Here is a 15,604-nt window from a genome sequence, read left to right as displayed (position 1 = left end):
TGATTTTTTTGACATTTAAATGGGTTATGGGGGATGATAAATGTGACATAAAGCTCAATTTGTTTTATTTTTATATTGAAAACTATTTCACACAAATGTTACAAGCAATTCATATTGTCCCTGAACGAGGAAAACAGCTTATTAATTAAAAGTGACCTTTCCATACATAAAAGTATTCCACCTCTTGAGGCAAAACACCTTAGCTGAGGTAACAAATTATATCAATGTATTAGTGACACCATAGTTAAAGGGTCTGTCAGGCTTTCTATCATATACCCATATTTTCACAGGTACATAAATCCCACATTAAAAAATATGCAAGTCCAGGTCAATATCTGGCATATGAATCCCCAGTCTTCCCCAGGAAGAAATTTGGAACTTACTCTCTTTGGGAAGTACTACAACAGAACAAACAGAATTTAGACCTTTTCTTACTTTATCATAATCTAGAATTGTAGAGATTTAATAATGCATGATAGTATTTTTTAGCAAAATTATTATTTGTAACCTCTGGGTTATTTGTTTTAGAGTGAATAATTACCAACAGACAGCAATCTGTGGCATTTAAATTGTTTTCTTTAAGTGTATAATTGATACTTAGGATATTTTAACTGGATGTTTTTTACCAGCATGCTGATACAATTTGCTTAAAGCCTGGGAACAGCAGAGACAAACTGTGGCCTGGATGGGGCATCTGTGAATCTGCATGGCTGTGATCCTGTCCCTTGATAAAATTCACCCCTCTGCACTGAGCAAGGTCCAGTGCAGAGCAGCAGCCAGAGGAAAACCCTTCCTCAGTTTCACCTGAGTTGGATCAATACATCCCTCTTGCAGTTAAGATTAGTCAAGTTGGTCATTTGCAATCAAACATTGTGGAATTAAGGATACAAAGAAAAATTAGTGGAAAACCTGCAAATCATCATGAGTGCCTGAGCTGAAAGAATGGGAGGCAGGGAGTCACCTGAGTAGAGTTGTTTGAAGACTGGACTCCTTTTGGTAAATGCTCCTTTTGAGTCTCAGCTAAAAGTAACAGACCTCTTAGAAATTGTAGAAGATAACTGGGAAAAAGCTGAAGAAACTAGAAAGAATTACATTCATAGCACTGCCACCATAAGACAGTAGAGGAAAAGCAGGCAGAAGAGAGAGTTACATCTCCCTGGCAATTTAGAAAATCTGCCAATGGAGACTTTACACAATGCAGAAGGAAGCTGTCAAGTAACTGTGTCCCAGCAAAAAGTTTCCATCTGCTCCTCCTGACCTAATGTAGCCCTCCAGGAATGAGAATAAAATCATCAAATACCCTGCAATTCATAGTCATTTAGCAATATTACTCTCCTAGCATGTTCTTTATTCTACAGTAATTAGAATATTCACAACGCACGGTTGCTATATTTTGAGTTATATTATCTTTAATCTCTAAACATGCAAAACTGCTGTTTCTGAATGGCATATTATTCAGCAGCACAACAGCACCACGTCCCTTCTGGCATGTTCTCCTTGGGTGATAAAAAGGCCAGAGCAGTGCCTGACAAGGAGCCTGTGTGAGTCCATGATAAACCATGGCTTCACGCCTGTGTGCTCAGCAGAGGCAGAGAGCAGGGCTGGGAGCACATCACACCCTCAGATGGAGAGAACAGCTACCCCGGGCTCCTCTGGCCAATCCTGAGATCCTGTCCTCACAACTGGGGAGCCCTCAGCAGATTTTCCTGCCTGGAGGCAAAGATGTATGACAGAACCTTGTGGGGAAGGGAAATAGCTCTTCGATCTGAAACAAACTGAAAGGGAAAGAAGAGAATTAACTGAAGTACATCCTGCACATTCCACTTAAGGAGACCAGATTCTCCTTTGAAAAAAAGGTTAGATAAGACAAGCAAAGGCAAAACCGAGCAAAGAAATTGTCTCAGAATGTAGTTCTTATTTTGTCAATTATTTTTCTTATGGGTTGTAAGACACATAGCTATTTTATTCTAATTCTTCATAGCTTAAACTCCAGGAGGCTCCAGCAAATCCCTAGGATTTACTTTTACTGCAGTATTAAACTTTAATGGTAATTTTCTATCAGGTATAAAATCTGTGGGTGCCTGAAATCTCTGTAAGTATATAAGGCTTTAAAATAAAACCTGGGCAGAGTCTTCTGGTATCTGCATTCATCACTATTGTCATTGTGGATATATTTCACATCAAACTAGTGAAAATTAATAGAATCAGTTCCAGGAGACTGGGATTCGTGGGAGGGAGAGTTTGGAAATTTCCAGAGTTTCTTTGCCCTTCTTAAATTCAAAGGGTAAAGCCAACTTTTTTTTTTCATTTAGGAAAAGATGAAATCAGTATTTGCTACAATAACATCATGCAAATTAAAGCACATTTTCTTTAAACACTGTAGTTTTCAGAGGTAGGTACCTCTTTAGAAAGTAGCAGGGACTCTGGATTGGGTAAACAACAAACCCAGCTTACAAAAGTGCCAAACATGAAAACCCAGGGAGCAAGCAGCCAGCAGCTACCCTCATGCTACATTAGGCAGGAGAGCACAGCTACATTAAAACAGACATGGAAAAATATAGCAAGAATTTGCCTGGAAAACCTGCATCTTTCTTCTAATCACACTGCCTAACAATGACAGCCAATTAGAAAGGTGAGGTAACACAAAAACCTCCAACAACTGCAAGGAAATTTTGTGGAAGTCTTTCTTTAATTACAAATGTCATCAAGATACCCTGCATTCTCTTATGAGATCCTTATTTTAGAATAAAATTAGAATACATTTTGCTGCTGGAAACATCTATGGTATAAAAATCTAATAGCTAGATCCCTATCATCCAGGGGCCAGGAAAAGTTTCCAGGTATCCTAGATAAGCTCCATCAGCCTTGATCAGTACTGTTAATAGAAATCCACACAAAGAAGTGAATCTGAACTCTTAGTACAGTTTGAAATGAAAAAAACTAATTCAGATGACCAACAGCAACTCCCATTAGCTCCAAAAGTCTGCAGACGAACAATGCTCAACTCATGCTTTGGCTAAGTAGCACTAATGGAAGTTATGCCAATAACAGTGTCTGCTCCACAAACCTGAAAACAATGTCATTTTAGCAAAATTCTTTCAAATGATAGTATTTAGTACAAGTCTATAGTCTCAACAGCTGATTATGTTCTCTTATTCTTTGACTTTTTTTTTTAATAAAAGCTTTTATATCATTGTTCCTAGGCTTCAGAAACACTGATATTCAGGAGGACAAGCTATCTCCGCTATGAATTCTGAATGCTCTGCAGCCATTCTAAAAATCCTACAGGCAGTAGCAGTCAGGAACTTGGAATTCCAGCTCCATTGACTTAAAAATGCTAAGAAAAAGAAGAAAACACAGCTGTCATTTTGATCTTCACAGCGATGTATCCCAAAGCAAGGCTTGGGCATGACCCGGAGAATCTAAACATACTGCAGAGTGCTGTCAGTCTGAAATGTACTTAAATCACAGGCACTGTGATCTGAAAAGAAAGGGGAAAAAATGTATTTAGACTACAAATTCCAGGGTTTGAGACAATATCCAGCATGACAGTAGCCACACCTGCTGCCTCACATTGGGGTACTGAGCCCATTCTGCCACCATTACCTATTTCAAAAGTCCAGCAAGGAAAACATTGGTTACCACAAGAAAGCATTGTCATATAGCTTGGTCTAGCTCTAAAAAATGGTAACATGATGTTGTCATTTAAAAACCAAATTTGAGATAAAGCAGCTTTGCAGCAATTGTCTCTTCAATTACTTTCCTCCTACGGTTTGACCAACAGACTGCTTGTCAAGTCTGTCTCCAAACTGTGAGATGATATTCATACAAGCAAAGTAAAAATGAACTATAGTTTAGCACAGATTATTAGGCAGACTCTGAGATTTGTACAGATTCACAGGTACTGAAAGTAGTAGAAATAAACTGCCATCTTACTGCCAGGCGCTTGAAAGAGCTTGTGGTTGGTCGCATCATAGGAAGGAAACAAAATTAATGGTTTGGGTCTTTAATTTATTGCACAAGTTACTCTTTCTTCAGAGGCTTCTCAGACAATATTACCTTTCAACTTTCCTAACACAACTCCTTACCTAACCCACAATTAATTTTTATTTTGGGTTAGAAGCTTAAGTAGATCTAAATAGCTCATGCCTCTTTAGCTGCACAGACCCAAAATCCTTTACTCTAGCAGAAGGTGTGGAATTGGGGTCTGAGGCAAAGCTCAGGGTGGAAAATCTCGTTCTTATGTGCAAATATGTTAAGCAAAATGATCACTAAAGGAGGTGACACGTGGGGTGCCTATGAAAGGCTCAGTGGCACCACAAAGAGAACTTTGCCTGCAACACACTGAGCAGAAATCCCAGGGGAAGCAGGGACAAAAAGGTACACGAGGTGCTTAGCCCAAAACAAAGCACTGACCACTAGGCTGGTCAAGTGTGGAAAGGTGATGAGAAATCTCCACTATTTGGTCCTTTCAAAAAGACCAGATCCACGTAGAGATACAACTATCAATCCAAGGTCAATTATAGCTGCTATCCAAAATCCAACGAGGAACATTCAGCTGGAGATATTTGGCAGACACTACTCTGCCCAATGACTCCTCACTTCCAGAGGCTGGCATTGTCTTATGAGTTTATAGAAAAAGAAGAAAAGTTGGCTTGTGTGGAGTTGCACTTATTTCATATGTGATATTTATTTCCAATCTTCAACCTAAAAGCTTTACTTCAAAACTACTCATTTATTATCTCAGTGTGGGCTATCCCCAAGGATATACCTTTCTGTTAGAGACAAATGGCAATGAAATTTTTTGTATCACTTCAGTGAAATCCAAAGTGTCCAAGAAGATATGAACAGATTTTTCTACTGAAAATTTTAAAAGCAATTAATGCTTTGAACTCAGCAAGCAAAAGAAAAAAATCCATTACTCTTTTTACTGCATTTATAAGCTCTAGACTACAATTCTACCACAAATGAAAAAAAAAAGAATGAAAATACAGTTGTATTTAATACATAAACTGAAAAGATGTTTATTTAAAAACATTGTAAGGATCAGTGAATTTCATTATATATAGATTTATTTTCAACAAGTATTTGGTATCTTGATAACATCAAAGGTATCACATGATTCAACAGTTGCTATAGTAGCAATACTTAAGTAAAAAAAACACATCAAACAAAAGCATAAAACATATAAACAGTAAACAAAATTATAGTACATAATATGCAACATCAGCTAGCAGAAAAAAGAGAAGATAATAGCTATTGAGTTGAACTAGTCCTCAGAGCTGCATCCACAAACAAGTATCAGCAAGTCCACCCTTTCTGGGAAATAAGGGATGGCTCAGAGAATTAGCTCTGCATGTGAATGAGAGGAGATGCTGAAACACCAGCAAAGAATACACAGGAATTCAAGTTCTGGGTCAAGAAAAAAAAAATTTGGGAATGTTCCTACCACTCCAGGGGAAAATCTGTGTCTAGGGTTTCTGAGGCAGGAAAAGAACTGAAGAGTTAAAGCCAACCCCTTGTGTAGTACCACAGAACTTCAAGAAGGGAAACTCTTCCATAGCATCCCACATATTTCTGAAATTTGTATGCAACTGATTTCCCAAAGACAAGGAGGGCGTGAGACCTGCAAAAAATACTGAGTCAAGCAGGCAGGCAATTGCAGGGTTTGGAATTGTAGTGGAGGAAATTTCAGGTAAGGGCAAAACCTGATATTACTCACGAAACTGGAAAAAGACGGTAGTGGTTGAACTTACTCACTAGTATTTGCTGCTGCCATCCTAAAATGCTGTAAATATTTCCCATGCTATTTAATACTGAAACAAATCAGCTTTTATATACCCAGATTTGTGTTATATTTGATGGAGCATAAAAATAGTGGAAGGAAAGGGAGAGATTCATGGATATATGCTGTGTATAAATCCATATATACTCCTAGATAATACGTATATACCCATGTTTCAGGTGCCCTGGTTATCTTGCTTAAACTTGACAGCATAACTGGAAGAAGTCATGAGAAAATAAATTTCTAAACTAAAGATAACTCACATTGAGCCAAGCTAAATGTAAATAAAGCATCTTAGACGTAGCAACCAATGCAGTGACCCTGACCCAAGATTATATAGCCTTTAGTTACTAACAAAGTTTAATCTCTCCAAGTTAACAACTTTGTGTGTCTCCTTGCTTGGGGACCAGCTGATTCTCAGCTGGGAAACTGAAAAAGACTCAATAGGTAATAAATATTCTTGATATAACAGAGAAGTAGGTAAATTTCAGCTTGTGCAAAAGGCCAAAGCTTTATTTCTTGTCCTAGTTTTCAGACTCCTCAGCCCTGACTATCACATTCAAAATGTTTGTCCACAAAAGACATCTCATAAAAATACCAGGTATGAAGTACTATGGAAGTCTTTCAAGAGTATCAGCAAGGTCAAGCATGGAACATATAAACAGCACTTCTTGCGTTTATGAAAATTAGCCTGCTCATGCCTAATTCCCATCACTTTTCATGGCTTACTATGTCTGCTGATTGAACAGGAACTTTCCAAATTTATGTTTAAAGAGATGTCTATGCCAAAGTGTGAAAGCAAGAGGTTATTTGCGGAATCCCAGGAAGGCCAAAGGCAGACAGCATGGCTGTGATGCTGAGCTAGCAAGCTGGATCATGGACATTATTCCAGGGTTAGCACTGAGGGAATACAGCTGTGCTTTCTAATTTGGATAGGGCTTTTATCTCATTCTCAGCTATTCTTCATAAGCAATCAGCCTGGTAAGCCTCAACACAGGTCAGCTGTGGCACTACACCAAACCAACTATTAACAGCTATTTAAATTTTTTCATACCTAAAGAGCAACTACTGTAAATTTCTTGCAGATGCACATCCAAATTTTTTTTTAAATATTTGATTATCACTAATTCAAGTGTTCAGGAGACTTCAATTCAATTTCTGACTCAACCACTAACATCATTATGGTGGTAATGAATCTTTATCCACGGGAAACTGAGCCTTCCATGAGGGCTCCAGGGCAGGCAGAAAATCCTGTGGGGAAACACATCAGCAGCTTTGCACAGCACCCTCTCTCTGTTCAAGACCCTGTATTTCCCAAGGGACTGGAATAAAGGTGGTCACTGCAGCTGCTTGGGCTTCCATCCTGAGTGTGGTAAATGGAACCTGGGCAACCTCAGCACACAGACAATTTCCATCCTGGTACACACCATTCCTGTATTCTTCTTTGGGTTAAACTGCTGTTTCCCTTGGCTCTTGCTTCCTATTCACCTTTTGTTTAGGGATGTAGGGATGTCTTCTGCCAGTTAACTGAAGCCAGCAATAGTTTCAGCCACAGTTTCTTCACTTTTGAGTTACACTCTTCTTCACTATTGAATATTTAAAACAATTTGGGGATTTTAGTACTACTTCTGAAATAATTTGTTCCCCCAGGTTGCTGAAATCAATTACACTATTAATTACTGCCATAGTTATAATTACTCATTGAAACAACTCCTTTCACTTCTTTGTTTAGAACAGCATTTCTCCCTACTTTCCAAAAGTCCATTCCAAAAAGTAGTATTTTAAACTACCCAGAATTTCTTTGATCCAAATATTGCCCACTCACATTCCCTTTATTTAAAAACATAATCTAGTATTTCATTCCAAACAATTTGATCATTGCAGTTTTATTTTATTCACAAAGCACTGTATAGCAAAAAAAAAAAAAAGATTAAATATTCTTTCAGAATTCCCGTTTTCTAACATTAAAAATGTCAGCAAAAACAAACGATCTATTAACTGTCTTGCATCAGCAACATAACAGGAAAAAAACTACAGAGAACACTACTAACTAATACAGCATATTCAGCAGTTTTTTTAACTAAGCAAATACTAAGTTGATACAATATTTATGGGAATATGAAATGCATACAAAATATTTCAAATATTCAGAACAGAAGCCAAAAATTCCACCTTCAAGAAGGCTTACACAGAGAAAGCTCTGAGATCAAATTACTGTTTATTTGTACTGCTCAGAAATAAAATAACCAGCAGATATAGTGGTATTGTGCCTAGTTACAAAACATCTGCTGTTCTGGAGCACCACAGGCTTTGGGTGTAGGTAAGTAGTACAGAGCCAAGTTTATCTCACAATCCTATTTCACATGGACAGCTCCCATGAAATAATGCTGCTGCTTTTGGATTTGTATAGGTTATTTGAGGAATTTTTCATTAATCAAACACACCATACCACCTCATCTGCATTTTATATGCATGAAAACCTGATAGTCACTTGCCAGGCTTCCCAGCACTGAAGTTGTCTGTAATGGCAAAGTGCCTCTGCTGCTTATTGCAAATGAAAACACATCAGCAGAGCTGCAATGAATCCAAACGGGCTCCCTTTGCGATGGATTCCTGCTGCTCTGCTCTGGTGATTCACGGCAACTGATGTTCCACTTGCTTTAGTGGAGATTGAAATTCAACACATTTTTCAAGGTGCTTATGAAACAAAATGTAAAAGTAAAATCTTGCCAGTTTTCACTCATGATTGTGAGATCCACTGCTAACTAAACAGCTCTGTGAATTAGTATTTAAATGGAATCATTAGAGAGCTTATTAATCTAATAATAATAATTTAAGACAACTACTTTTTCCTCCATTCCCTTTTCTATGCTTGATTTTTGACATAATGCAACTATGAAATCAGCTAGTTTACCATTCTGTGAGAACAGGGATACATATGTATATTAGAAAATATATGTATCAAAACATAGAAGTTTTAGTCTCTAACGTTTATACATTACTTATCCTAAAACAGAACCAGTCACGAAAAGCATTTACTATGCACAAATACATCAAACTCATTGCCAAACATTTGCAGGATGAGAGCCTAGATTTAATACTGAAGTTCACATTCCGAGTTTGAGAGTCTGCGACAAAATGAAATGGAAGTCATTATTATTTCGGTAGAGCAGTTTTCCAAAGCATTTCAACATACAAACAGTAAAATTACTTCAAGAAACTTATGTAAAAATCCAAAGTTAACAAATACAGAACTTCTTAAATGGCAGCCTTGGCCTCTGTGGCAAAGTCAAGAAAATTAGTTGTGGGGATAATGTGACAAGGAACCTGGGATACGGGATACATTGATGTGTACCCATAACCAACTTCAGTCAATTGTAAATTGGTTTACTTCTGTTATAGATTAATGGCAGACACAGCTTGAGCCCAGAAGAACTCATTATCTCAGGTACAGTGCAATCTAAACATGGCAATTCTGCATCAAGACTCTGCCAACTACCTTTGGGCATCACTTGAGAAATCTAAGCTGGTTTCTACAGATTCCCATCTGTAGTTCTGGAAAAGGGCAGCATGATCAGTCCTCCAGAAACAAGAGTGATGGAGCCTGATGCACACACCCAGGTGGCTGTGCTGGAGCTGCTGTGCATCAGCAGCACTGCTGTGAGCAAAGCAGCACGGCTGCATCTCAGTGACATCAGCAGGAAACAGCTGCACAAACCCTCCGTGTCCTCCAGCACCTCCTTCATCCAGGGGCTGCTGCTTTCTGTCACCAAGTTATCAGACATCTTCATTTAAAAACTTTAAAATGGGTAATGATGACTATTCAGCCATTTCCTTCTGTCCATGGAGGAAAGAGGAAGAGGAAGGAAAATTTCCCAGCGTAGACAAGTTCATCCCTCCTGTGGCAGCTGACAGCTACTGTGTGAGGTGCCCCACATGAAGGGTGGGCTGGTGCTGCAGATCTCAGTGTCCCAGTCCTGGCAGTGGCCCCATGTGGAGATCAAGCTGGTTCCATTGTAACACAAGGACATGACTCCAAAAACCTATTTTATTCAGCATTAAATCTGTATCACTCCACTTCCAAAAACAGAAAAGCTATGTAGGCCACATAAATGCATTCTGAGGTTGATCTGGTCTTTTGCATGAGACTTTAGCCTACTAAAAGCAATGACAGCCACACTAAAGAAACTTGCAGAAACTTCTGTTTTACAAATTTCAGTATAAAACTTATTAAAATTCTCAATGTGTCTCATTTTACTTTTTACAAATTCAAAAGCCTCCTCTCACAAGTGCTAGTAATTAATAGGGTGCTTTGAACTTCACTGAAAGAAAAAACGTTGGGAGGCTTGAGGTAAGTAACTTTTCAAAGCTTTGATTATTCGTCAAAGAAAAAATGTATGAAATATGGCTAGGAAATGGTAAACCATTCAAAAATGGCAACTGGAACACCCAACACATTCCTGTTTCTTTCTCTTTCTGAAATTATATCTGCTGACTGTATAAAGCCTTCATTAGTATTTCTCAGGTCTCCTTATATGGCAAATTATGTAACAAAAATATGATCAAAGCTTTAAGTACCAAATATACATTAGCAGCTCTTCTTCAATGAATTTTTCTAGTGGGGATTTTTTTTTCCACTGGATAACTGAAAAATGTTGGAAATTACCTGCATAGCAGCCTACTGGCAACAGAGTCTAATGATCACTGTAATAGCTTTCTGGAGCAACTAGAGTTAATTTCTGTACAGAATTTCAATGAATATTTCACCTTATACAGTTAAAACTGAAATAGTTAATAGCCTTTAAAAGGGCCTCAGATTTACTACAAAACCTTTCTCTAATGTCCCCTGGACTTCCAACTGCTCTGGCTGAAATGTACCAATGCAATCAGTAAGTTCTGGCAAATGTCTTTACTGAACAAAACCCATTTTAGATTTGTTTACAAATCTATCCCGCAGCATTTTATAAACAACTGCAAACAGCCCTTTCTGCTGTGTGAACATCTGCAAGGCAGGGCCCAGTCCCCACACGTTTTCCAGTGACGTTTGAAGCCTCCTCGTGTTGATAGGAGGATACAGTGGGCAGATCCCTTCCAGCACGAAGGCTGCAGTGTCTCTACCCAAACACTGGAATTCTGCAATGCTCCCAGGTTGGTTGTGTACATTACAAAATAAGCTCTGTTGTTTGTATACACTTTAAAATTCAGAAATCATTTAGGAAAAGGTAATTCAATTGGAGAAATTAAGTTTAACTGGAGAATCAGAAGTACTGCTGATGTACAGTGTTATGTTAATGACCAAGATTAAGTACTATTGTTAAAGTAATTAGCTGATCTCTCCTATTTTAAATTTCCCCATGATAAAGCTAGTGAATTAGTCATCAAAAAGCCTATATTTAAAGACAAATCAATTATTTTCTTATTTAGTTTGGCTTTTTTATTTAATAATTAAGGCCATTGAAAAGAAAGCAGTTATGTGTCTGATACTAGAATGTTGTCATACCACATGTGATTAAATATTTTTAAAAGAATAACTATTCTTTTTTGAAAGAATAATGAAAAGCTATCTTCAAAACAATCTGGCTCAGCACAATCATATTGAAACCAATTATAAAGCACTGCAGCATTTACACAGCTGTTCTATTGGCCCCTTCACATGCAGATCTCTAAAATAATGAGCTGAACACCAATTGTTTTAGAAACATTAATTACTACACAAACTTTGGGTGGGGCTTGAGCATTCAGCAGAGGTTTGCAGATTTCCTCCCTGAAGCCAGGTCACAGCACTGCTGTGAACACTTTGAAAATTCCAACCATTCTTAACATGAAATGTGACTCAATACTACTCTGCCAGGTACCGACTGTGACATGTAAATAAACATTAAAAACTCCACGTTCAGCTGGGAAGCCTGTTTATTCTGATAACCAGGATTTTTGGGCTAAAGACATTTATTTATATCCTGTCCAGAACTGTGAGTACATGCCTTTCCTTGCTTTCACTATGATTTCAGTGATGATGACACAATGAAACACCAGAAATACTAATATCCACAAAATGACTAGCAATTGTGGAATAACACATATTAGAACTGTCAATCCAGGCTAATATGCAGTTGCCTCAGATAGAAAACTATTACAGAACTCAGAGATAACCTGCACCCTCTGATCCTTCAGGCCTCCAGATGCAAGTCCTCTGAAGGTAATACAGATGCCTTGAACAGAAACCTGGGGAGAATGAGATAACTAGTGAAATTCTAAATTGGAAAACACTTTCATCTGGTTCATGGGTCAAAAACTTTAGCAAATACAAGCACTCTGCACTCACTTTGACCTACTCTAAACCTTCCTTAGAGAAGCTAAAATGTCCTCTTTGCTACAGAACTAGAAAAATAACATTCATCTAGTTTTGATGAAACTTAACTAAACTGGTTCTTTTCCTGTATCCTGTATCTTCCAGAGGTTTATGACAGCAAGGTCAGCTGAGCAGAACAACTGGAAATCAAACCAAGAAGCTCCTGAGAGTAAATAACTGCACTCAGTTCTTTCCATCCTCCTGCAAACTTCATTTGTGAAGATTTACATTGCTTTTAAGTTGGATTCCCAGTCTGAGACATGAAGGTTTCAGCCTGGAAAATCAAACAGGAGGCATACAAATTTAGAGTTTGCTGCAAAAAGCTGATATAAACACTTTCAAGAAAGCAGGGTAGGACTAAGGAGCCAACTGCAATGGTAAAATGATTAATTCAGAGTAAAGTGAGCTGATTTGCAGCACTCTAATCAAACATCAGAATACAGAAACTATTTTAATGTATTAGAGCAGATGTCTGCCTAGTCCAGTGAGGATAGCAGCAGAATATGAACTCTGTACTAGACAGGTGTGAGATTATCTACCTTCCATATTAAGTCTCAATTTTACTTGAAATTGCACTGAAGCCATGATGTAGAGAACAATGCTGGGCCTAACATTGTTCAGCCTAAAAGCTGATGGAAATCACTCTCCTGAAATGCTTTGTCCAATTCTGTGTGCCCTAATCCCCCTTCCCAAATAAAAAAAACTAAAAAGGTTAAAAATGTGCAAAAACAAAAATCTTCTGCAAGGAAAAGGAATGGAATATGAAAATGTTTGTATATAGGGAAAGAGTACAAATAATTACCAGTATAAAACAGATTAAGATATTTACTTCTCTATGACAGGAAGAGATACTAATAAAACTGAAACAAAAAGTTCTTGCTTTATAAAAATATGTATTTTCCATAAAGTATAATTAATTTACAAAATGTCTTGACACAGTGTATTTTCAAATCTAGGAGTTTAGAGGGGTCATAAGCATCCTAGATGTGCATAATTCTCTGTCAGATAACCTTTAGGAAGAAACCTAATTTTTATAATCCCTTATCTCCAAGTGCACACTGTATTTTTTCTGACATCAACTCTTGTCAAACCTGGGTTCTGAACTAAATCAGTAAAGAATGGTCCATCACAGCAATCTGTGCTGCTATAAACCATGAATAAGTTACCATCCATTTCTCTGTAACACAGTTTCCTTATGCAAAAATTTCAGATATCAGTTTTTCAAGATGAGATGATGAGTTATTATATGTGTTTTCTGATCCTTGACAAAAAACATAATGTTGCTGTTAAAAAAATAAAAAAAAAACTAAAACAAAACAAAAACCATCTAGCAAGTATCACATACTGATACTGGCTAAATTGATTTATATGGTTTGAACAATGTTCAGTCCTTCTGTAATGGCTTTATTTTCCTTGCATTTGTGCAAAATGCAGGTTCCAGAGCTACATTCCTGTCTCTCCTAAAGACTGCTCAAGATCTCACACGTGATGAAGATACACTAAGCAGTGAGGATGCAGCAGGAACATTCCCCAATTATGTGTTCAACAACAGTGTCAGTGTCACCCTGCAGTAAAGGGGAGGAAAAAAGAGATTCTTTGAGGGATTTGCCATGGAAAGAACCTGTCAACTTAGTGTCAGCTGACAGTCAGAAAAAATCCAAAACATCCCACCATTTTTTTCTCTCACTCTACTTTCCACAACCTTTCTTAAAAGTGGGCCAAGATCACAAGCTTGCTTCCTTTTCTCTGAGCATTTTGGGTCTTTTCCCTATCTTTGTGGTTATATGCATTTTTAATTCCTTATCTGGCTTCTCCAAAACAGAAGGACTTGCAAATTAAACTTGCAAAGTGGCCAGACAAGCACTGTATAACTCAAGCAGACATGGACCAGGACATGAATTCAGCACAAGCTGGAACGTGACATTTGTGAGAAAATCATTGGTTAGTCAGCTGCAGTGGTCAGAAGGGGGAAAAGTGCTGGGCAAGGCTGAAATTAAAAAACAAATACTGTGATGCTGCAGGTTTAAGCAATACAGCAGAGAACACAATGTAAATTAACCTGGAAGTGGTATGAAATTTACATTGCATGTTGAAGTTACTGACAAGGGCACAGGGGGTAGGCAGGAGAGCTGACAAAGTCCAATGGCCACCAGAGATCTGTTCCCCAGTTCACAGCTCAGGCAGAGCTGATCACCTGTTTTGGCAGTGCTGCAGAGTGCAGAGGATGAAAATAATCACCTGCTCCATGGACAAGTTCAACACACAATAAACTTCACAGTGTTTTTCCATGGGTTCATAAACAGTATGGCTGAAACACAGAGTTCAAGAACCATATGGACAATCCATTTAGATGCAGCCTGTAGTTTCATTTCCCAGAACACAACAGCATTTGATATACTTATCCCTTTTTTCACCTTAAATGGACTAAAAATCCAAGATCAGTTCTATGGGTAATGCATATTTATTTGGAGCCACTTCTGAGGCTGAAAAGCGGAGGTGCAGCAGCTAACACAGCAGGCTGGGAAAATGAACTCCTGGTTCAGGAACCCAGATAATTTATGTATGGTACTGTGCGAGATTAAATATTCAGGAATACTGTCATCTTTGTTCCATCTTCCAAATGTTAGTATCTATAATTTTCATAATATATTTTGAGGGCTTTTGTTTTCACGTGGACTGGAAAAGACCTTAACTGTGTTTTGTTACAACAGGAAAGACCCTTGTACCTAGAGGGTCCTTATCATTTATGAGGAGACACAAAGCTTCAGTTTCACAGACAAACTTATCTCAGATAGACAGTTAAAGCCACTTTAATACATCCTGGATAGGAAGAATAACATTTAGCACCTTCCTTAATGAAATCTTCAGTAACAGTGTAAGGGATGGGAGCTGTCAGGTGCGCTGCTCGCTGTCCCTCTGCAGCCTCCGGGTACTTTACACCTCCCAGACAGGTCAAGCAGCATCTGCAGGTCAACCCGCAAGCTACCAGCTTTGTGCTGCAGTTTCAGTCCCAGACCTGTGTCTTCATGTATTATTTTTTCATGCTAATTCACGCAGGCGGTCGTTCCTTGTGTAAGGGGAGCTCCTCTGCACCGCCGGTCTGCTCTGCTCTTCGCCACCGCCACCTTTGCCCCTGCGCGGGAGGATGGGGCAGGGTGCGGGAGGATGGGGCAGGGAGCGGGAGAATGGGGCGAGAGCAAGGTGCGGGAGGACAGGGCAGGGTGCGGGAGGATGGGGATGGGGCAGGGTGCAGGCTGCCCCACCATCAGCCTCCTCCTCGGCCCCGCAGCGCAGGCCGGGTGAGCCGGCCTGTGGCCCTCACACCTTCCACGACACAGCGGGTCAGTCCCGCTCAGGCAGGCCAGGAATGAGGCGGGCTCTTCCCTCTCTACCTGCCTGAAGGAGCTTTCCCCACGACCACCTTGTCCCCCAAGGGAAGGGGCTTTGCCCTTCGTCACAGCTCCTGCCGC

At 38.9% G+C, this 15,604-nt stretch overlaps 1 protein-coding gene across 10 annotated transcripts in view; it reads right to left on the bottom strand.

Moving 5' to 3' along the window:
• BEND5 (BEN domain containing 5) overlaps nt 1-15,604 on the bottom strand; it is an 873,054-nt gene that overhangs the window by 856,726 nt on the left and 724 nt on the right. The window lies entirely within an intron of this gene.

Source organism: Zonotrichia albicollis, chromosome 8, assembly GCF_047830755.1.
Source record: "Zonotrichia albicollis isolate bZonAlb1 chromosome 8, bZonAlb1.hap1, whole genome shotgun sequence".
Classification (NCBI taxonomy): domain Eukaryota; kingdom Metazoa; phylum Chordata; class Aves; order Passeriformes; family Passerellidae; genus Zonotrichia; species Zonotrichia albicollis.
Note: the sequence above shows the minus strand (reverse complement) of the source record. Positions and strands in the feature narration are given on the sequence as shown.